Source organism: Phyllostomus discolor, chromosome X (genome assembly GCF_004126475.2).
Source record: "Phyllostomus discolor isolate MPI-MPIP mPhyDis1 chromosome X, mPhyDis1.pri.v3, whole genome shotgun sequence".
Lineage (NCBI taxonomy): Eukaryota > Metazoa > Chordata > Mammalia > Chiroptera > Phyllostomidae > Phyllostomus > Phyllostomus discolor.
The window spans coordinates 19,754,262-19,778,255 of NC_050198.1; the positions used below are offsets into that span (position 1 = coordinate 19,754,262).

The 23,994-nt window shown below is 38.4% G+C and overlaps 1 pseudogene; it reads right to left on the reverse strand.

Annotated features, from left to right (window-relative positions):
• Positions 1–726: 726 nt before the first annotated feature.
• The window catches only part of LOC114505651, a 34,631-nt pseudogene continuing 11,363 nt past the window's right edge, over positions 727–23,994 (reverse strand).

Genomic DNA, 23,994 nt, shown 5'->3' on the forward strand with positions numbered 1-23,994 from the left:
CCACCTGCTCATTCACTAGATTCCATCCCTAGTGCTCTCAATTCTTGTTACACGAAGTGTGGTCCAAGGATGCCAGCAGCACTGGATTTACCTGAGAGTTCGCTAGAAGTCCAGATCACTGGCCTCTCTCATCCAGACCTATTGAATCAGAATCTTCATTTAATGGACCCATAGTGATTCATGTATAAGTTAAAGTTGAGGAAGCATTGCATGTGCATCTTCTCAGGCCTCTCAGGACTCACCTCTACTGCAAGTAGCTGTATCAAAACAGCTGCTGAGAGATTTTTTAAAATCCCAAGTTTCTTCCTTATCCTTCAGCACATTACATGGTGACCAAGAAAATGGTATTTCTTTCATGACCACTCAGGTTGTCACATCAGGATCAAGTTGTCACTAGTTTTGGTCCCATCAGCAATGATTAGTCAGCATTGTCTACCTTAACTAGTATCAGCATATTCTTTTAAAAAAATATCAAGGCCTGTTTTTTATTGAGGCACCAGTAGACTGACCTACGATTTGGAAGGGATGGTAATGTGGATACAACACTCATCAAAGCAAACTGAAATACAAACATATCTGAAATGACTTGATAGTGACATGATGTGCTCGTAAGTTAAGGAAAAGGATTGTTCAGTAACTGCTTTCTCATTTCATGTTCTTTTTACAGCCTTCTTTCTTGATTGAGGCTTTCAGTGGCCTCAGTGATCTTAAATGGCCTCAGTGATCTTAAATGGCCTCAGTGATCGCCTTGCCTGAAAGGGGCAATTTGCCAACGCCAACATTCTTCTTGATACCCCTTTCCTCCATCAGCAATGGTGTGGAGAAATAGGGACAGTCCGTTTCTTGGGACTTAAAGGAGTACTCAACAGCTCCTTCCTATCTGTTGATTGCTTGCACAAGGGAAAAGACAAACTGGGCCCTAGCATATGCCATGGACAGGATGGCAGAGCCTTCTCCAGCTTTAGCCTTGACCACCTCTGTGCTGGCCTCCTGGTTTTTCCCAGGGAGGGTGCCATCGGATCCTGGGGAAAGTCCACCTTGGGAGTGCACTGAGAAATCAGGGGAATGATGGTCTTCCCAGCACAGCTGCCAGTGACAGAAACATTGACTCCAGCTGCATCCAAACCCTTCAGTTCTGCAACAAAGGCGTTGATTCTGACAACGTCCAGGGTTGTCACCCCAGAGATCTTATTGGGGTCGTAGATGTCATGTTTCTTGAAAACTTCAGTTGTGATCAGGATGGTGGAGTTAACAGGATTTGAAATGATGCAGCTCATGGTCTCAGAGCAATGCTGCGCTCAGGCAGCAGTCAGGGTGGCCACGATTGTGGCATTGCTGTTGAGCAGGTCATCCTGTGTCCTGCCTGGTTTTGTCGGGATACCCACCAAATCACAACCTTTCAGGAAGTCTGGCAGCTGCTCATGTCTCGGATAGCCTTTCACAGTCACTCTGGTCTGAACGTAGCTCAGATCTGCAGCCACTCAGGGTATATGAGCAATATCGTAGAGGATCAGGTGGCTCACCATAGAGCTGTTCTTCAGAAGAAGCGAAAGGGGCTGCCCAATCACTCCAGAGGCCCAGGGCCCATTTACTTTTAGCATTGTTCTGGGCCTAGGTGCTGAAGCTGAGCACAGGGGAGCCAACCTGGTGAGGGCGAGAGCATGCTGGGGTGGGCGGGGCCGGCTCTAACAAAGAAGGAGCTGCATATGGGCAAGTGACTCCAATGACCTTTACACTGCTCCGGACCTCTTGGCTCCACTCTGCCTGGCCTCGCCAGCATCGGTATATTCTTGATACAATAGTTCTAAACCACCTTGTTTTGTTTGGCTTCCACTATGAGGGCTATGAATCGCAGTGCAGTATGAAGATTCTGACAATGTGTTAATTGACTGATGAAGGTAAATGATGATGCCTCTCCAAGTGCACCTTAAAAACCAACCTTTAAGACTGAGGAACACTAAGAGTGACCCCTGGCTTCTCGAAAATTAACTCTGAGATATTTTATTCAGCTTCAGAATACATAAATAAACTACTAGGGATCTAGAAGTAAAAGGCAGAAAGAAGTTTAATTATCCAAGCCATCTGAAAGAGCATCATGGAGCAAAGCACAAAAGGGCAGCGAATCCCCGCTGATACAGAGCATTAAATACCAAGAGTCACATGCCTGGAAATGATATCTCTAGATAAAGTAAGATGATGAAGCTGCATTATTGTGGTTTCAAACTCTGGCCACTTTGACATTTACTCTATGGACTCTTTATAAATGCCTTATCTTGAGCCAACAAGTGGTGTGCCAGTGAACAGTGCTGAGAACAGAAACTGCCTGTGGAAGCAAAAGAAAGCTAAATATGGCATTTGAGAAAGTTGATCCAGGGGACATGATGTATAGACAAAGTATAGGCAGAATCTTCCATATGATGAAGAAAAAAACTAAAGAGGAAGACAACTAAAATTTACTTTAAAATTATGAGAAGGAAATGTATGAGTGACCCATAGACATGGACAATGGTGTGGGGATTGATTGTGGGAGTGGGGTGGGGCTGGGCAGAGGAGGACGAAGGGGAAAAATTGGGACAGCTGTAATAGAATAAAATATTTAATTAAAATTATGAAAGCTCAACTATATATGAATACTTGGCAGGTCAGGACAAAAATGACAGATAAATAAAAGTTATTGATTACTACAGTTGACAATTAAGACTGAAGAACATGCTTGTCACCCTTGCAGTGCCCAATTTTTCATAGCTGGCATAGAATCAGGGTGCCCGACACCACCATTCTGTGTTTTGACACCATAGCCCTACAGTGCACTGAGTGAAGCTGTGTTTTCTGAAAACTCGTTATTATTTCTTAACAAGATATCACCAGTTTTGATAAAGGAAGACAGATAAAGCAGATTCCCAAACACATTCAGAGAAGTACCTTTTTTCCCAACAGAGCCTTATATTTAATATTGCAATTTTCTCAAAATGTTTCAAACCATATTACCATTCACTATCACTTTCATTATGATCTCTGGACACTTCTTTGGTCATACATCTTAATACTTTGTGTGTACCCATGGTGGAGAGCACATATTTTGTGTATATGTTGTGTGCTTTGGGTCTTTCTGTGATCTTAATATATTTTTTCACTGAATGGATGTGCACTGCTGTTGCTCATGCCTTTTCCTGTAGTACATTTCTCTCTTAGAGACAAGCTTCCTTTTCGGGAAAAAAACTAAATCTGGTTTTCATTCTTTGCTCAAGTTTCTGAGTGCAGGATGAAATAATGTAAGAAAAATACACACATTAAATTTGTGCTTTGCAATCAGCAAAATTAAAACAGAAATTATCTTAAAGGGTGTGGTTTTAATTATTGATAGACCTGCTGCAAAATACTTTCAGTTATTCCATGCTTCTTAACTCAACTTTCATTTATCAAATTCTTTTAAAGTCTTGGTCTTTTCCTGATGATTTTCAATGTTTACTCCTGTTCCCTAGTTCCAGGGAGAGAAACAGAAACAGAGATTAAAACAATTAAAAGGCATTTCTAAAGAATGTATATACACTTGCCCATTTTTTAAAGAAATCCTATTTTTGTTCCTTTTATGCTGTTGTCATATTCATTCTCTCACAGGATCCACATTCTGACTTTTTATTTTTTGGAATAAGCGAGCAGTGGATCAAATTGTCTGAAAACACACACAGACACATGCAGAGCTCATACTGTATTTTTTGTATGGCATACAGTCTTCATGAATATCCTGGTCTCTCCTTAAGAAATATGTAGAAATATTTTTCCCTGGATGTGAGCAATTTCACCAGACCGAAAAGTCTCTGTATATTTTGAGACAATGTCCCCACTGTCATTTTACTGAATGTGAGGTTGGTTTTGCCATTACCAAGCCAGGTCCATGCCAACCAGCATGCCATCAACCCCAAATTTAGGACACAACTTCTGACCAACTAAGTGTACTAAGGGAACAACTAGATCAATTATTAAAACTCTGGAGTGTCCTGCAAAATTCAGACATGACATTCCTGAATCTGTAGTGAAAACCTTTCCCTCTGTCTTTGATCTCTGTTCTCAGCCAGGCTTCTTTACTATTGAAGCTAAGTGTTTAAGTGGCTTTGTTCTTTCACTCTTCCAAAAGGCTTTCCAACGATGTCTGAGTTCTCAATATATCTGCTAATGCTTCACTATTTAGTTTGTATGGTGTTTCTTGCCTTGTGATCATCCCTTCTGCAAAGTGTCAGAACAAATGTAAAACAGTAGATTATGTACATAAGTGAGGATACTTTGGTGGTAATCATTAATCGTAGTTTATTTGTTATTTTATTTCATTTTTCCCATCACCATTTATCTCCCCATACCCTCTTCCACCTCCACCCACTCCCTGCTCCCTCTTAATTACTATGCTGCTGTCCACGTCCCTCAGTTCCTTCTCTTCATTTTTCACCTTTTCGCTTGATCTTGAAAGAGATCAGAAATAGAGAAATTAGTCTAGATTAAGTTAGAGTTAGTTATATTCTGAATAATTTATTTGACAATGACTTTGCAAGAAGAAAACGTTTGTAAAAGCATTATATAGAAAAAAATGTAAAACCTGTTTGGAAACAACCAAGATATGTGGATACTAAAGAGTGAAGAGTTGGAAATGATGCCACCATTTATGGGTAATCTATCTATTTGAAAAAAAAAATACGTATTCCAAAGGCAACTTATGGAAAGTAGAATGGTGATTTTCAGGGGCTTGGAGGAAGAAGGGAATGGAGAATTGCTGTTTAACAGGTTTAGAGTTTCAGTTTTACAAGATGAGAGAGTTCTGGTAATTGATAGTGGGTGATGGTAGCCAGTATTACGAAGGCATTTAATTCCCTGAAACGTTCACTTATAAATGGTTAAAATGATAAATTTCATGTGCATTTTACCACAATAAAAATGGAAGAAAGAAAAGGCCACTTAATATTTTGTCTTTCTCCCAGGGTCCCTTTAAACATTTTTAGTACGGGGGTAAACTTCCTCCACTCTTCACTGAAATCTCTTACAGAGGTCATGGGTGTCTGTTCATTCACTTTCAGGTAATAGGCAGCCCCATGGTCACTTTAGGTGGCAAATACAAGCTCAATTCAGCGATTAGAATGCCCGGATGCAATATATTAAATCTCCAAACTTCACTTAGCATTAAAACCTCTTTGTAGCTCAGGCTTGATTCAGGTTGGACATATAAAATCGCTCTTTTTTTAAAGGTAGTGCTTCCATTGTAGGTCTCTATTTCTGTTGTTGATCAGGCAGAGGGGTCAAGAGATACTGAACTGGTCCTACTTTGTATTCTTTGAAAATGTAGTGGTTGGAAGAGGGAGTCTCTGTCACCCTCACTCTAGCATCCCCGTATCTGTCCTATTTGGTACTTTATTTAAATTTGAGGCAAGGACTTTGATTATAAGACCATGTTACAATGTGCTGTCAAGTATGGCCAGAAGGTTGGGAAAGAGAATCCTGTGGCCATCACTCAGATGATTGGTCAAGGCCTGTCTGAGACTTAACTGTTGTGAAACACGTGTATTAATGACTGAGTGTGAGGGAGATGTAAGTAGCTCTAAATCAAATTTTATTGCACATAATTTTCTTAATGTTTTTATTAGTTATAATTTATTGAGTGTCTACCAACTGCTAGCTGTTCCTAAGTGTTTAACACATGCTTTTAAAATCTATTAAATGAATACAACCACACAAAAGAGGTAGGTGCCAGCACTGCTTTCCAGGTGAGGTAACTGAGTTGTGTGAAGTTTGAGTCACTTACCTAAGGCCACACCATTAAGTAAAAAGGCTGAGATTTCTGTCTTATGCCACCTGAAACTGATACAGCATCAAGCTCATTTTACTGTTGCCAACTAATGTGTTTTTTACAAGAGGGTCTAAAGCTGTGTTATACTCAGGGAATCAGATGACAAACACGGCTAAGTGCCTTTTGTTTTATTCCTCCTAGTAGACTTCAACCCAGGACTGATCCCCCATTCACCATTCCTTGCCCCACCCCTGCATTGTTAATTGCCTTTCTTTCCACCTGGAGACTTAGTGTTTCAGACTAAGCATTATTTATAACCCCCCACACACCAAGCTTACTTTGTGTAGAGCACAATCTACATAGTAATACAAACCAAAAATTTGTAAGGCTACTGTATTAACCAGGGATGAGTGAAGGCATCTTAACTGAAAGATAGTAAACATAGGGACACCTCTGTCTCCTAGTTCAGATTTCTTTGTACCTTTATATTTTAAAAATATTTTATTTATTCATTTTTAGAGAGGGGAAGGGAGGGAGCAAGAGAGGGAGAGAAACATCAATGTGTGGTTGCCTCTCATTCACCCCTCACTGGGGACCTGGCCCGCAACCCAGACATGTCCCCTGACTGGGAATAGAACTGGCAACCCTTTGGTTCACCGGCTGGTGCTCAATCCACTGAGCCACACCAGCCAGGGCTGTACCATCATATTTTATATGTCATTTTAACATATCATCATCTCATGTAAGAAACCTATGTCAATTCAAGGAACTAACCAATTTAACTAACACTTTGCACTGTGTGTATAAAGCAGGTCAACTCAGGGCTAGTAGGCTACTCAACTGTAGGCCCACTTCTGTGTCCCACCAAAAACTATTTGTGTTTGTTGTGGTACCTGTTTAAAGTGCTTGAACATATTCTGATAATTGTCAAATAAATGTAGGAAAAGCAATGGTAAAAAATGGGAAATAATCACACAAAAATCTGGATGCAGTCCAAACCCAGAATGACTCCTAAGTATGCAAGTTCTCTTTGTACTTAAAATCAAACACCCCAGCCCTGGCTGGCATAGCTCAGTGGATTGAGCGCAGGCTGCGAACCAAAGCATCGCAGGTTCGATTCCCAGTCAGGGCACATGCCTGGGTTGTAGGCCACAGCCCCCAGCAACCGCACATTGGTGTTTCTCTCTCTTCTCTTTCTCCCTCCCTTCCCTCTCTAAAAATAAATAAACAAAATCTTTAAAAAATAAAGAGAAAATCTAATTGTAAAGTAAAATGCTTTCAATTAAAAAAATCAAACACCCCCACCAACTGGATAATTACTTACTCATGACAGTTTTTAGGGCACTTTCATCAGTGAGCTCTTATTAAAAGGAAGTGTTGTGGGCCGGTATCACAAGATTGGTAAATAGGTCAGTCTCTGAGGAGGTCCCATTTTACTTTGAAGAACAGGAGCTGAGAATGTGAGTGTGACGTCAATAAGACACACACAGCTATAATGTTGGAACCCTGGACCATGGTACCCCCGTGTCCCATAAAAAATCCAAACCACCGAAGAGCTTCACCTGAGCACTTGACAGTCAACCATCACATCTCGGAGAATCAGAGTCCAGCTGTGACTCCATATGGCAACAACACAGCGGTGTTAGAACTACACTTTAACTTTCTGTGTAGATAGATTTTGAAAGAATTGATTTTTTTTTTACACTAGGTGAGCTCTCCTTTTCTTGATAAATACAAGCTAAAGCCCTCAAAAAGGAGAGGTTGGAATACTGCTAATGAGGATGTGAGGTTTTAAGCAATCAGTTTGAAAAATAAGAGATATAACCTTGTTTACACCCCAACCTTTTGAAAAAAGTTATAAACATTAAACCCCATTTTAGAAAATATTGTTAGATTGAATATAGTGATCTAGTTATCTTTCCAAGAGCAGAAATAGGGTTATTTAATATCTATTTATGCAAATACAAAAAAGCTATGGCTTTAGAGGAACTATGATTTGTATAAAAAGTCATTATAATATCTGTAATTCATTTAGGGTTATTTTCTTGCTCATCATTCATCAAGTAACTTCACTTATGTAACTATCCTAGAAAAATTATTTATAGTTTTAATATTAAATTTATCATTTTCATATCACAATTGGACAAATATTCGCTCCATGCAGGTTAGTTGTTTTACATCACAAAAATCATGCCAATATGCAGTTAAAAGAGCTAAGCTACAGCAGTTGCATATGCCTTTCTCCCTCAAGACAGTGAACTCAGGCCAGGGCATTATTTGTCCATGGGAAGTGCACTGAATGCAGATAAGGGAAGAATATAAAAGCTACACCCTGGGGAGCAGCCAGGTGAACCATGTAAACTGATTTTCAAGCCAAAGGTACCAGACCAAGAAGTAAAATCCAGGTATATGGCTGCGGGAATGAGATGATAGCTGAGAAGTTCACAGTGGAGCCGGGAGAGGTGAAATGGAGAAAAATTCTCTGAGAAGAAGTGGTGGATGCCATAGATCTCTCTAAGGCGTCCAAGGTATCCCACTGTTTAGGAGGCGCTTCCACACGCTCCCCACTGGCCTGAAAGGCTGTGGGTCATTTCCCAGCTAAAAACATACTTTTCAGTTTCCACTGGGTTTGTGTACCTGATTCACACCTTGCTGGAAACACCGCTGGGCATGGGTGAGGTGGAAATGGGCATCTAAGCATGGGTAGGTGGGTCCTGAGAGGGGATTATGTCCAAATGCATAAATACTACAAATAAGTTCCTCCACTGCAGAGAAGCAAGTACATCTCCAAGCAAACCACCTGCCAACCCCCAAACCATTTTTCTTCACAGTCACATTTTTACTATGAAATATGGCATGTTTACAAAAGGGAGGTATATCAAGTTAACCAATAACAATGAAATGAGCAATCATGTACCCAACACCAAATTCAGAATAGGATATTAGTACCTCAGAGCCTCTGTACCAAATGTTTTATTGATCTGTTTATATTTTTCCCTTTTATTGTCTCTTAATCTAGTGAATTTTATTAAAATTTGTGTTGATGTTGAAATATTTTCTGGGTTGATACCAATTTGGTAATGATGATTTTTTTCAACAAAACTAAACTCAGGTTGTCGGTTGTTTGTTTGTGAGTATCGCATCTGTATTCATGAAATGTGCCTAGAACTTGACATCCTATACTCTTTGGAAGGAGGTCACTATACACAGTCCACAATTAAGGACTGGAGATTTATGCTCCCCCTCCTTAAGGGAGGGAAATTTACATACATTATTTGGAATTCTTCTGCACAGGAGACTTGTTTTTTCTCCCTTAATTATTTGTTTATTTAATCACTTATTTACATTACTATGAACTCATGGATATTTACTCCCTACCCCGGGTTGCAATTCAATATTGTTATTTCTTTTGTTACTCAAGTGTTGTCTTCTGTGTTCCTTTGACGTACCCAAATCTTTGTGCTATTTTGTTTTGTTTTTTTCCAAACACTTCCTTCCTTTCTGGCACTACGAGATGCCCCAGGCTCACTGTGTACATTTTCAGCGCCAGTCCTAGAATCAGCCAGTTCTCCAAGAAGTCCAGTCCTGTAACTTTTCATACACTATTTTAAAAACTTTTGCTATTAAAGTTATTGTCATCATCAAATAAGTTGGAGGAAGTATCCCTTCTTTTTAGCTACTGGAAAAGTTGGTTTATTATTGGAATTCTTTGTTATTTCATGTTTCCTGGAACTTTCCTGCAAAGCCATCTGATATTAATATATGCGTGTGTGTGTGTGTGTGTGTGTGTTTGGTAGGTTAATTTAAACTACTCATCTACTCATTCTGAATTTTAATGGCTTTATCTTCTTTCTAATAGAACCAGTTTATACAGGTTGCATTCTTCTAGAATTTTTCCATTTCATCTAATATTTTTAATTTATTGACAAGATTATTCATAACATAATTTTATCTTTTTAATTACCATAGTATTTGTAATTACAGCATTTATATCACTCCTAATAGTGTCTACTTTGCCTTCTCTATTTATGACCAGAAATTTTTCCAAATTATTAGTCTTTACAAATAATTGTTTTGCGGGGGCTTTGTTGACCTCACCTTTTGCTTCTATTTATTATCTTATTGTTTACTCCCTAATATTTTGAGGATGTGTATTATCCTGTGCTTTTTGAATTTGTAGGTTGGATGCCTGGTTAATTATTTTTAAATGATTCTTTTCTAATAAGCATGCTGAAGGTTATAAAAGTTCCTACAAGTACTATTTTAATTATATTCTACAGTTTTGATATGTATGAATTTGGTCCTTTAGTTTGAAATATTTTATAATTTTATTATTACTTATTTCTATAACTCAAGAGTTATATAAAAAGTGCTTTTAAATTTCCAAATTCATTCATTCTTATTACATACAGGCAATATATCAGGAACTGCTCTAGTTACTAGAAATATAACAATAAATAAAGTAGAATAAAAACCATAGGCTCTAGGAGTTTACATTCTAGTGAAGGGAGACAGATGATAAAGTCAGTAGCATTTTAGACAGTGTGGAATGATTTAGAGAAAAATGAAGTCAGAACAAGTGATAGAGAATAAGTTGTGGATAGGGTGTTGAAGATTTTAGTAAAACGACCTACAGGAGATGAAGGAGTCACTGAGTGTTTGATTATCTGCATGAAAGACTGTGGCAGAGGAAATAGTAAATTGAGTAGTTCAGAGGCTGAATCACTCTTAATCTGTTAATGGGACAGCAGAGACAAATGTACTTGGCACACACTAAGTGAGGGAGTGGAGAAGAGATGGGATTAGAGAGACAAAGTTGGCTGGAGGGCTAGGTGGGTGGGCTTTGTGGGCTACTGTAATGATATGGCTTTAACTTTCACTTGTAGTACGATGTGAAGCCATTGGAGAAATCTGAAGAGAGGTATGACTTACCCAGGTTAGATTTTCCCAGGATCACTCTGGTTGTGAACTTGAGGGTAGACTGAGTAGGGACCAAGGGGAAACAAGGAGAGAAAAAAATGTATTGCCATTTACTTTGTAGATTAGGTTGTAATCAATTTTCATAATGTTCCTCAAGTTCTTGCAGAAAAAAATTCTGTAGTCATTATATGCAATGTTACATATACATTCATTAGACCAAGCTGATTCATTGTGGCATTCAAATCTATATTCTTGCTAAGTTTTTATATGTTTTGTCCATGAGTCACTATAGATGTGATAAAATCACCCAATATGATAGAGATTTTGTAATTTCCCATTAAGTCTTTCATTTTGTGCTTTATACAACTTGAGATTATATTATGAAGCCCATATGAGTTAAGAATCATTATTATCTTCTGGCAAATTGAAACATTTGATCATTATGTAGAGCTCTCTTTATCCTCAATAATGCAGTACTAGGAAATTTGACAGGTGGTATGACAGAGAGATGGATAAAACACAATCCCTGAACTACTTTCTAATTTCTCTCCAGTCACTGATTTCCATTCTGACAATCATGGAATATATAATTAAGAGCTTGGGGAATTTGATCATCAAAAATCAGAATCTTTTATAAAATACTGAAAATATAAACTCATTGACAAGAGAAGTTTATTTTCTATTAAGGATTGAGGTGTAGAGAGAAATAGCAACATGTTACTTCTACATTTAAGGAACTTTTTGTTAATGTACACAAATGTAACTCATTTGTATATGTTGATTTTGTGTCCTTGAGCTTTGTTGAATTCATTTATTAGTTTTAACTGTGTATGTGTGTATAATCTTTAGGGTTTCCTACATATAAGATTGTGTCACCTGAGAACAGTAGTGTAGGGTAATGGAGGTAGTCTGGCTTCCTCACCCAGGTGTCTGGGTAACTAAGGGAAGCCATATTTCCATAGCCTTAGAGAGGCCTGATAAGTTGTGTTCTCTTAGCCTTGAGACTGGGTCTGATAAACTGTTCCCATAACATGAAGTGAGTTTGCATACATAGAATTGTGTTATGTTATGTTATGTTATGTTATGTTATGTTTTGTTATGTTCTGGCATTTTTCCAGCTTTGTTCCCCTCTAGTACGTAAACAAGTAGGGGCTTCTCATTAGTTAGAGACATGCAGCTTGTGGCGTGTGTGGCCTGTCTACCTGTGAATAAAGGTATGTCAAGCATCCCCACGGCTCCACGAATTTTCTTCCATGTCCCAGGAGCAAGAGTGGATCTGCCCAGCCTTGATCAGCTGCAATACAAGTAAATATAATGGTTTTGAAATGCCGAGTTTTCAGGGGACCTGACACCACAGCATTAGTTGTAAAAGTTTATCTCAATCAATGTATAATGAATTTTTTTCTATTGCCTTATACAGGGAAAGAAGTACATTGAGCTTTAATTTCAATGAATCAGAAGAACTGACATCAGACTGTATCTAAATAGAAATGATGAAGTGTCATTTCTATTTATTGATTCTAATTACTGTGATTTCTATTTATGGATGTTTTTGCACCAATAAATAGAAGTAAAGTTCAAGTTCCAAATCCCCACAAGATTTTTTACAGCACTCTACATAGACAAGCATTGTGTAGTATGAAGGGAAATGTCATTGCAGCCTTAGGAAAGTATTTCTTTTAAAGACTTTATAAATGAAATTAATAGTTAAGCAAGAGCAATATCATCTCACATTTTAAAAAAGTTGTGTCAATATCATCCATCCCCTTAATCCTCACAATACTGCCACAGAGATGGCTATTGTCATTTCCTTTTACTAAGATAACTTAAAATATATATTACATTTTAAGTTTTCCTTTTAAAATATTTTATTTATTTATTTTTAGAGAGGGGAAGGGAGGGAGAAAGAGAGGGAAAGAAACATCAATGGGTGGTTGCCCCTTGCATGCCCCCTGCTGGGGACCTGGCCTGCAATCCAGGCATATGCCCTACTGGGAATCGAACCAGTGACCTGGTTCAGAGGCTGACACTCAATCCACTGAGCCATGCCAGCCAGGGCTTAAGTTTTTTTTTAAGATTATATTTGTTAATCTTTTCTATTTGTAAAACAATCAAGATACTCCTAGCTTGTGAATCTTTTTGTAACTTCCACCAGTAGGAATTTCAGAGTCACTGGTTTCATGTAAACCTTAGGAAACTGATATAATCTACCCAGAAAACACACTGCTGACTATAAAATTAAATATGTAAGTAAAAATTTGCAGATCATGAGCCAACCATCCATTGAATTCCACAATCACGCAACAAAGAAACACCTGCCTGAGAAGCACAGCAGGCAAATAAGCAGCTGGTGCTATGCTCTTGGGAGTTGGCTTGGAGTAAAACAACTGAGTTCCACTGAGGCAGAAAGATGTGTTCTTTCTTGTAGCTGTTATTGTTCTGTTCCCTAGAAATGTAGTTACATTTATAGTTTTTTAAAAAAATAAGTGGATTAAAAATATCTCCACATTTATTAACTGGCACACTTTGAATGCCTAGCAGTCTTTCAAATTTGCTAAAATTGTCACTTACTTATTTACTGGCTGACTGATTGCTTGTGAAATTTTATTTTTTCCAGTCATTTAAGCTTCTAGTTTATTTTGAAAATCATCATCAAATAAGGTAATAATCAGTGAGTTATAGGATTTGAATTCAAAATGACCTTTTCAAGCCATGGCACAGTAACTGCTGGTAAGATCTTGAGTTAGAAATGTAGCCTCACAGTTTTATTTCTTATCTGCAAAGTAGGGTTGCTATGATTATTAAATGCACATGCCCATGATATAATTGCTGACAATATATTAGGTGCTATTTTATGCTAAAATACCTTAGAAATAGCAAGAGATAATAACTGAATCTGAAGGGTTCCTTAAGGATCATTTATTCCAATCCTACATTTAACTGGTGAGGAAATAAAATGAATTGTTGATGATTACAAAATTAGCGGCAGAATTAAGGTTTGGATCTAGATTTCTTTAAGTTTTTTTTTTTCAAATTTAGTTTTAGAGGGGAAGGGAGGGAGAGAGGGAGTGAAGCATTGGTGTGAGAGGGAAACATGGTCTGTTGCCTTTCACACATGCCCCAACAGGGAACCAAACTGACAACTCAGTGCCTTGAGTGGGAATCGGACCGACAACCCTTTGTTTCGTGGGACTACACCCAACCCACTGAGCCACACAGGTCAGGGCTGGATCCATATTTCTCAATCAGCGTTCTAACTTTCATGAACATTTCCTAATTCTATCTCATAAAGAGAATTTTTCTTAGTGAAAAAAAAGGAATAGAAATAGTTAAAAGCAGTTGCTGACTATTCATGGCAATTTATAGTTGCAATATCAGTTTCATGAATAAAGAATCCAATAAATAAATATTATAATAACTATGGATGTTAGATGTAGAACAGGATAAAGTGTCCAGATGGTTCATTTTAATGCAAAAATATTTTTCTTGCCTATTTCAGGACTTTTAAAAATCTAAAAGAAAGCATTTTCTTCTCTGATTTAGGAGGAGAAACACCAGCATAGCAAAAGTGCAACTGTTGAGAGTGGGAAGGGTTGGGTTGGGTTGGGATAAGTTAAAATTACAACCTCACAAAATTTTATCTTGTAATAAAGAAGGGATGGAGCTGTTCTGAGTTTTTTATGGAGAAAGTAAATACAAACAATTAAATAAGAGAAAGATATTCCAAGTTATTTTGAAAGGTAATTGACTCCTGCATTGCTATAGTAAGTATGTGTAGTACTTGTTATGTTCATTACAAATTCAAAATATGGATTAGTTGCTCCAGTACCATCCTTAAACTGGGTGTCATTCACAATACTGAACATACTACATATGCTGAGTTCAGTTACCTCTAGAGTTATCCTATGAGGTATGTACCATCTTCACTTTTTGGTTGAAGAAATTTAAGTTCAAGCTAGTTAAGTTGTTTATTGAAATCACAGAAGGAAAGTTTTATTCTCATTTTCTTTTTTTAAAAAATACTGGGTTATAATTTGGTGAGACCATTGTGCCTCATTTAGGCCATGGGATAGTTTAGCAGAAGCTTCACTCCCACTCACTCCCACAGGCAGGCCATGGCTTAGAGCAGAACTAGGACTGGTATTCAGCCAGCAAGAACCTATACAGCAAAAATAATTATTAACATTTAGAAATCCTACCGTACTGCTTGATAATTTGCTGCCACCATGAACTTCCATGTGGATCTCCTGTATGCCTTGCACCAGCCTGCCTGATGCAATCTTATCTGGAAATTTCTAGATTTTTGCCACAATCCAGCAGGGCAGAAAGCATAGCTGGAATAGCGGAAGGTGACTATACTCTGATCAGGGCTTTGCCCAGCAGCAGAGAAATGTGGGGTGGGAAACTGACTATCTCCTGCTTTCTCAGCCCACTGGCCAAACCAAAGAACAAGAAGGGAGTGTAGCATATGAAGTCTGTAGAGGTCAGCCTCCTGAGGCACAAAACCACACAGGGCACATGGAATATAATCAGCATGGCAGTGGAATAGATCATGACAGAAATCCAAATGAGGAGTTTTAAAGCAATGAACAAATCTGCAATTCTGGCACAGCTGAGTGTGTGGCCCTATGTTCATGTCTGATATAAGAACTGCAAAGTAAGAGAAAGAAAGCAGAGGATTTGGGTTTCAGCTCTTTCATGGGCTAGTAGGTTTATGCTGTAGTTGTTTTCCCTTCTGAACTAGAGGTTTCTATAAGCCTTCTGTGGTCTACGTAGATGCAGGGCCCTGAACTTGTCTTTCATTTGCCAGCTGTTGGAAAATGTTGACTCTAACCTCACTTCTACTAACAGTCACATTAGCGAAGTGGGAACATCTGCTGAAGAGATGGCTTCATGGTGACAGTCCTTGTAGCTGGACTGTAGGGCTATTGGCTTTCTAGAACCATAGAATGTTGAGAGGCATGGTTGCTTTTTAGGGAGGCTGATTTGGGAAGACCTTATTTTCTCTTGCTGAATAAGTAATGTGCATGTTTTTGTTCAGTTTTGATGAAGAGACAAAAATACTCAGTATTTATAAACATCTTTCACATAGAAATATATGGATTCTTATGGTAAGTCTTCTAAGAGGATGATGTAAGCCTGATATGAAAGCACAGTAATACAGAAGCCTGAGTATAAAAGAGCAGGGATTTGAATATTTTTCTACTCTGACAGGAATTATTTTGTATGAGAGCATCACAGGAAACCATGTATGATGAGGGAATCCATGGTCCAGGGAAAAGCCATGTAAATGTATCAGACCCCTGTGTGAACTCTGTGTTCTCACTGTACTTCCACTAAGTTCTATACAGCTGCCTAATTAATTGGGAAATGACATTATCTCCATGTATTGGTATTTTACGGCTGCTATAACAAAAGTCCAGACTGGGTGGCTGAAATGACAAATGTGTTTTCTCACAGTTCTGGAGGATAGAATTGTTCAACGTATAGGCAGATTTGGTTTCTACTGAGCCTCTCTCTTTGGCTTGTAAATAACTGTCTTCTTGCTGTGAACTCACATAAACATTCCTTCCTCAGAGTTGTTTGTGTGCTAATCTCCTCTCCTTATAAGGACACCAGTCGTATTGGATTAGAGCCCACCCTCACGGTCCCACTTTAACCTTTTAAAGACTATTTCTAAATACAGTCACATTCTAAGTTACTGCAAGTTCGAGCTTCAACATATGAACTTTGGGGGGAAGCGATTCAAAACCTGTACATTTCTTTCTTTTACTGTGGTGAATATATTCCCCCTGGGTATACAGACAAGAAAGCATGTAACGTTTGGAATTTTTGGCAGTCATTCATCTTGTGATGGTGGAGGGGAGCCAAGTCAAAGAGAAGGAGAGAAGTGAAAAGGATCAGGGTTCTTATAGGCCCCACTGATCCATTGAATCAAACCATCCTTGATATCCATCCCATATCTGGACTATGTAGCTTTGTAAATCAATAAATTTCCTTTATTGTTTGAGACATAGTCAGCTGATCTTTTTACAGCTGAATATATTCTGATATAAGGCAGTAATGCTTTGTGCTTTCTGGTCTTTCAGAGATAACCTCCTATCAAATCAACAAATGTTTATTGTTTATCTACTATGTATGTAACAGTCACTCTAATAGGTTCAGAGAAGGTAATATTATACAAACTAGATAACTCTTGCCTTCTTCGCTTATAGTCTAGTGTAGGAGAAAACATTTCATGAAATAATCACACAAATAAATGTAAAATCTCAGCCTTTAATGAGAACAATAAAAGTAATATACTCAAGGTTATAAAAGACTATAAAAGGAGGAGCTCACTTAGCGCTTATTCCAATTAAGTTTTCCCTAAGGAGGGGGAATTTACCCAGGGATTTGGAAGAAAAGTACCAGTTAACCAGAAAACAGAAAAGAACAATATGGACAGTGTCTGAATCAGGAAAGATGGTGCAGCATTTAAGGAGCTAAATGAATGCTGGGGTGGGTGGCTCACATAGATTATGTAGGAGAGGTGTGGTATGGCACTGTGTTTTCAAACAACACTTGTAAAAGAATCTGAGCTCTGGGATTTCTCCAGTCCTAGTTAAAAACAAAATAGTTGCCATTAGTTCATGAACATCTTATCTGCATGGTGAGACAGCAGAAACTTCTTGTTATAAATTTTATGGTGAAAATACTGTAGACATTTCTTTCTCCATTTCACCTAGAAGATCTGCCATATTTAAGGTACATAAAGATTAGTTCAGGATTCTATGTGCTATGTGCACATATTTATGAATGCATGTGTGTTGGTTATATGTACACATTTATGAATGTGCATGTATAGCAAAGGCACTAAGTAAAGGCTCGGCTCTGTCCATGCTATGAGGCCAGGCCTAAGCAAATGTATATAGTCACCTTCAGAAATGATTATTGTAAAGGGATTTTCCTCTACTTGTCAAAAGGTTATCTTAGGATAAATGGAACATTTACCAAATTATTTAAAGTTTACTGCAAACGTCAGCATCAGTCTTTTCTGGCTCCTTCTCTCTGGACTCCCAGAAGAGCATTTTAGGCCTGTCTATCTTTCTGCCAAGAGTCAAGTTCCAAGAGTGGAGAGAAGTCATGGTCTGAACAAAAAACAAACTCTGAACTGACTCTGAGGAGTGGAAGCTTAATTTCTTGTCTCAAAGAAATCAATTTGTAGACTAAGTATTTCTTATACAAAATTTCTGCAATGTTTGCTTCCAGGTTTATTGTGCAGGATGTCAACAAGACAATCTGATGAATGTAGCAGAAGATTCAGCAAAAAGAGCTATTTGAGAAGACAGTATTAGATAACACCTTTACAGACAGTTACAACCCCCCAAGTTTAATAACATAGTGGACATGTTCTGATAAAATACTTTAGCTATTATATGCTGTGAAGTAGAAGGAAGTGTAAGAAGCCATACTTTCTCTTAAGTATGTTAGAATATATTTGTGAGTCATATAATACAACTATGTTACATTTAGTTATATAGGTAAATTTGAGAAGAGTTCAGGTACACAAAATGTTGAAATAACAGTTCAAGAGCAGGATAGAAGAAATGCTGCCTGGCAGGGGCAGGATTTATTGATAAATGAATCCCTGCAACCAGTCATTATGTCAATTCAAAGAAGAAAGCCCTCTTTCAGCTATAGAAAGCAGTGTCTGATTATTGAGAACTGACAGAGCTTGACTTTAACAAATAGAAGAGGCTTATTAATCAGGATTAAACTTGGCTGCTAGCTGAAGAAAGCCCTGCAAACAGTGGCTCTTGCACACAAAAATGTTCAAGGAACAGGCAATCCATGGTGTTAGCAAGCACCCAAGCTACTTTGATCTTCCTGTTTTACCCCATGTGGTATGTATGGTTTTCATCTTTATGGTCACAAGGTGGCTGCTGCATTTCCAGCCATCATGCCTCCCAATTTTCTAGGTAGGAAGACAATAAAAGGGTAAAATAAAAAGGAATAGTTTCTCTCCTTATAATGATTTACATTTTCATTTTTTGATGACAACCTTCCCTAAGGACTTTTGTGTGGAAATTTTCACATGGCCACCCATAGCTGCAAGGGTGGCTGGGATCTCAAGTACGTCCCTTTCTACCTTCAATAGTAGGAAAAAGTGAGGGAGAGTGAATTTTTTATTATTGTATAGTTGTTCAGTGAGCCTACATATAGGATCTGTCTCAAGGATAACTCATTTCAGGACATAATCTGTAAATCTGAACTAAAGAGGAAGGAAAGTATGGTAGCTGAACCTTATTGGTTGAAATACAGGAAACCGTAAAAGAATAGTGATGGGAAATACTGCAAAGATGGTTGGGGCCTGTGCTAGGTTGCATAGTGTCTCTCCAAAATTCATAACTACCTGGAACCTCAGAATATGAACTTATTTGGAAATAGGGTGTTTTAGATGCAATCAAGTCAAGATGGGGTCAAACTAGATTATAGTGGAAGCTAATCCAATGATTGGTGCCCTTATAAGAAGAGGAAAATTTGGACACAAAGGCACACATAGAGGGAAGTTGATGTGAAGACAGACACATAGGGAGATGGCCATGGGATGATTGAAGCAGTTATTGGAATTATGCAATTGCAAGGCAAAGAATGCCAAGGATTGCTGGCAACTACTAAAAAACAGGCACAGCTATGGAAGGAATCCTCTCCTAGACACTTTAAAAAGAACACGGACCTGCTGACACCTTGATCTTCAACTTCAAAGGTTCAAAGCTGGGAGAGAATATATGAGATGTGTTTGGAAAAAGTCCAGCCATTGTTAATATAATGATAATTGTTTGCATGGCATCAATGTAGCCTGGCAGCCAAGGTGAGTGGACTGGAATGTGCATAGGTGAACAATGATGAATTCACTGTATTAGTCAATGGGGGCAGTAGGTGCTATTGGGGGAGCACATGTACTGTGTGGCCGTCATATTCAAAATGACTGAGTGGAGCAACAAATCTGCATCAAATTTTGCATGAAGCTTGAACATTCCTCCATGGAAACTATTTGGATGATTCTGAAGGCTTTCAGTCACAATGCAATGAGTGTCGTGCAGATAAAAATGTGGTACAAATGTTTCCAAGATGGTCAAGAATCTATTGAAAGTGATCCACATTCTGGAAGGCCTGCAACAAGCAGAACACCTGAGAATGTTGAATGTGTATGGGCTGCAATCAACAAAGACTGGCAACTAGCAGTGCAAGAACTAAAACCTGATCTGGTGAGTCCAAAAACTACTGTGTCCAAAATTTTGACACAGGATCTTGGCTTGAAAGTGTCATGGCAAAATTCATTCTGCAGCTTCTGCTACCAAAGCAGAAGGAACATATGGTGGGGCAGCTGACTCCAACAAAAGATTTTGCAGGGTGGTTTGAACAGTGGAAGAGATGCTGGGAGAACTGTGTGAAAATTGGGAGACATGATGTCTGGAAGTGCAGCAGCCACCTTGTGACCATAAAAATGAAAACCAAGATGCCTACTTTGAAGGGGACTGAGGCATCATTGTCCTATGCACAATGTTTGTTGTATCTTATATCTTCTTCAATAAATGTCTCTTTTACATAGTTCATGGCTGGAACTCATATTTATGCTTTTTCAAGCCAGTCAGTTTATAGTACTTTGTTATGGCAGCCCAAGGAAACTAATACAGGACCCTACTGTGAAGTTCATGGACTGGCCAGATTTAGAATTCAGTCATTATACTGTCGACTACTATCACAAAAGTGTCCTTCAAAATATTGGAAGATGTGCAAAATAACAATTTTGATGAACCAATAAGTTTGGAAAGTACTTCATATTTTAACTCTAACTTGGAAATTCACATTGAGTTTTTGGGCTACCAAAGGTTATGAGTAGAGAAACTCGGTTTACCCTGTGTTTTCCAAGTATATTTAATCACAAATTCTTTTTTTTCAACCAAACACCAGGCAACCTATCCAGAAACACATGTGTTCTGAGGATCTTGGATTAGAAATGCTAATGTAAGTAATGACAGGTCCCCAAAGGAGTGGTATTGATACAGAGAGATCGATCAGATCACTGGGGAGGAGTAGGAAGGGGCCAAAGCAGGAGGTAGCCCAAGGCAATGTTAAACAGTTTAGAACAGGATTGGCTGAGAAGCTGAATACCTCCGGAGAGGGAGGAATTATGGGCCAGACAATTTAAAATAAAAAGAGGGCAGACACTGGCTCTCTGGCTCTCTTCCACAAGAATGCCAGGATGATCCTGCTGCAGCTGCATGGTTGCCCAAAGGACAGTAATTTGGATGGATTTGGTATGGGAGAGGAAACCCCAGTCCCAGCCTAGGGTCAGGCTGACTTGGCAGAGGGTGGCAGGGTTATTCTTCCTTGGATGTTCTAGAGAACCCCCCCAGCCATGGCCTGTTGGGAACCAGGCAACACAGCACAAAGTGTGGTGGCCAAGCAGCCCCTGAGCTCCGTCTCCTGTCTCTCCCCGCAACCCCCTGTTGTGTCAAGATTGTTTTCCATGAAACCAGTCCCTGGTGCCAAAATAGTTGGGGACCACTGTTCTAGAGGGGACAGGCTCTGAGGCAGAAGACTGTCATTCTTCCAAAAATGGTGTAGCTTTTGTATCTTATGTTGTTTTAGTTTGTAAACTAATCCAATCCAAATAAGACAATTATAAAACTAACAGGGGGAATGATCAGGTAACTCAGCAGTTAAAGCCTTTATTGATAGGCTTAAGTGACTAATTCATGTGGAAAGGTGTTATTCCAAAATTGTGTAGCTTTTGACTAAAGACTCCTTTCCTTTATTGCCAAAGCTTTGCCTCTGGAATTTTGCCCAAAGGGTGGTGGCAGGCAGCGGGACCCCACTTGCTGCTGGGTAACAGTATGACCAGTGTTATGTTGTTTTTTTTTTAAAAGTCACTTTCTTTCTTTTTTTTAAAGATTTTATTTATTTATTTTTAGAGAGGGAAGGGAGGGAGAGAGACAGACAGACAGACACAGACATCAATGTACGGTTGCTGGGGGTTATGGCCTGCAACCCAGGAATGTACCCTGGCTGGGAATCGAACCTGGGACACTTTGGTTCCCAGCCCACGCTCAGTCCACTGAACTACACCAGCCAGGGCTACCAGTGTTATGTTTAGGAAAAGAAATCCCGCAGGAGTGCATAAGAAAAGTATAGAGGAGAGGAGCTTCAGGCAGGGAGAGGAGGCATATCTGAGCAGGGAGGGTGGTTGTGACAAGAAAAAGATTAAAGGTAGAGATAACCAAGTGGGAACTCACAGTCCTGGGTTGGGCAACCCGACAACTGTCTCCCATTTACAAAACAATAACTACAGTATTAGATAGATCTTTTTAAAGTGTGAAATTGCTTTTGTTAAAATTTGGAGTCATGCTTATTATAGCAGTGTAGGAGTTTTGTTATTTATTTTCTTCAGTTTGTTTCTTTTACCCAAATTTATATAAAATATATTTTTTAATTTTACTTCAATATGCTATTTCTGATTGCACATGCTCAAAGACTTAGCCAATGTTTTGGGTCCTACAAAGAGCAGATGCAAGGCATGAAGGAGAATAGGCTCTACAATGAAAACGTGATCTTAAAATCCTCAAATGTAAGGACCAGTGGCTAAGGAGGTATCAAACTCTATGGAATTCCCTACCTCATCTCAATATTCCATTCCACCCCACCCACCCAAAGCCAACTGGGACTGCTTGATGCCTTACCTCCATCAGAGGCCAGTGTGAATTTTTCTCATCACCACAGTTTCTGAAAGTGGTTATTACATTTCAAAAATCTGCAATGGCAGAATTAAGATAAAATTTCCATCAAGAGGCTAGGAAGGAGAAAAATGCCACATAAGGTTGGAAATTTCCCATTTTCCAGTAATAGGTGTCATTCGTTTCTAAGTTAGGTTTAATATCAGTAAATTAGTTTGAAAAGTTTATCTAAAAACTGTAATAAACTCCTTCCTTCTAATATATCCCTTACTTAGAATCTATGTAAAAGTCATAACAGAATATTCTAGGCTTTGATGACAGGTAATGATCTGGAGCTTTTGTTACCACTGCACCTAACACTTCTATGCCATGGTGCTCACTCCAGGTTCAGTGCTGTAGATTTTTCTATTTCTACTTGACAGCAAAACTGAATAAGAAATGGTGGTTGCCTTTTAAATCAAGGTAACATTTAGAAATGATTTAAGAATCTTGGTTGATGAGAACACAGACTTTTAAGATTCAGTCATTAGGCTTGTTTTTACCTTTTTCAAGTTTGAAACAGGTTCTAAATAATGTTCTATCACCCTATTATAAAGCATTTATAAATGGCATTGCGTAGAATTATTTACATGTCTCTTGAATATGATAAAATACTTCTTATAATAAATTATTATGGAAAAGACAGTGCTATTAATCATTCATTAAATGTTAATAACATTTATCAATGTTTATTTCCTTAAAGTGGCAAGAAAAATAGGTATTTCATATTGAAAATATAAACTGAAATTAGGATTTCATTTTTTTCTAGATTTGACTCTAGACTTACACAGATTTTTACTTTTGAAAAATTCTAGTTATTGACATTAATGTAGATGAAGAGAGCATGTTTACATTTTTATGACACCCAGTCTCTACAGTAAAGAAGAGCTCTGTGATAAGTAAGAAAACAATTTGTATTGGATTGTGCGCGATAATTTTAAAACATTTCTTTGTGTTTCTTAACAGGAAACTGTCTCTAAATATCCATTCACTTTCTTATTTAGAATATTTATGCCATCTTCTGGTGATGATCACTTAAGTTGGGGATATCTAAATTAATAGATCACTATAGCATCAAATTAATTTAGTATTTCCCCACAGAATCACTAGTGACACTCTTTAGTTGTATGGGGTGCTACAAAACTGCAGTGGAGCTGCAGTGGTGGCTCTCCTTAGGAAATGGAGTCCCAGTATATGACAATGGGTGGTAAATAAAATTAGGACTTAGACTTTTGAGGAGGTTGGGGAATACTGTGTTATGAAACCACAGCTGATATGGTAGGTGTGGATCCACTGTACTCTGTGTTTGAGTATGACAATGTATTCAGATAAGGTTTTGTGGCAGAGTCTTCCTTGAGAGAATGGGCCTGACTGTGTCAATGCTTTGGAAGAGTTTAGGTGCTAGACTAAGAGGTAGAACGTATAAGGAAAGTCAAATTAGGGCCAGCATGAGCAAAAGAACCTCATTTTGGACTTAGCGTTGTTGAACTGAGACCTTTAGGAATCTAAAAATATGTATGCACTCTTTTTCGTGATAGATATTGCAAT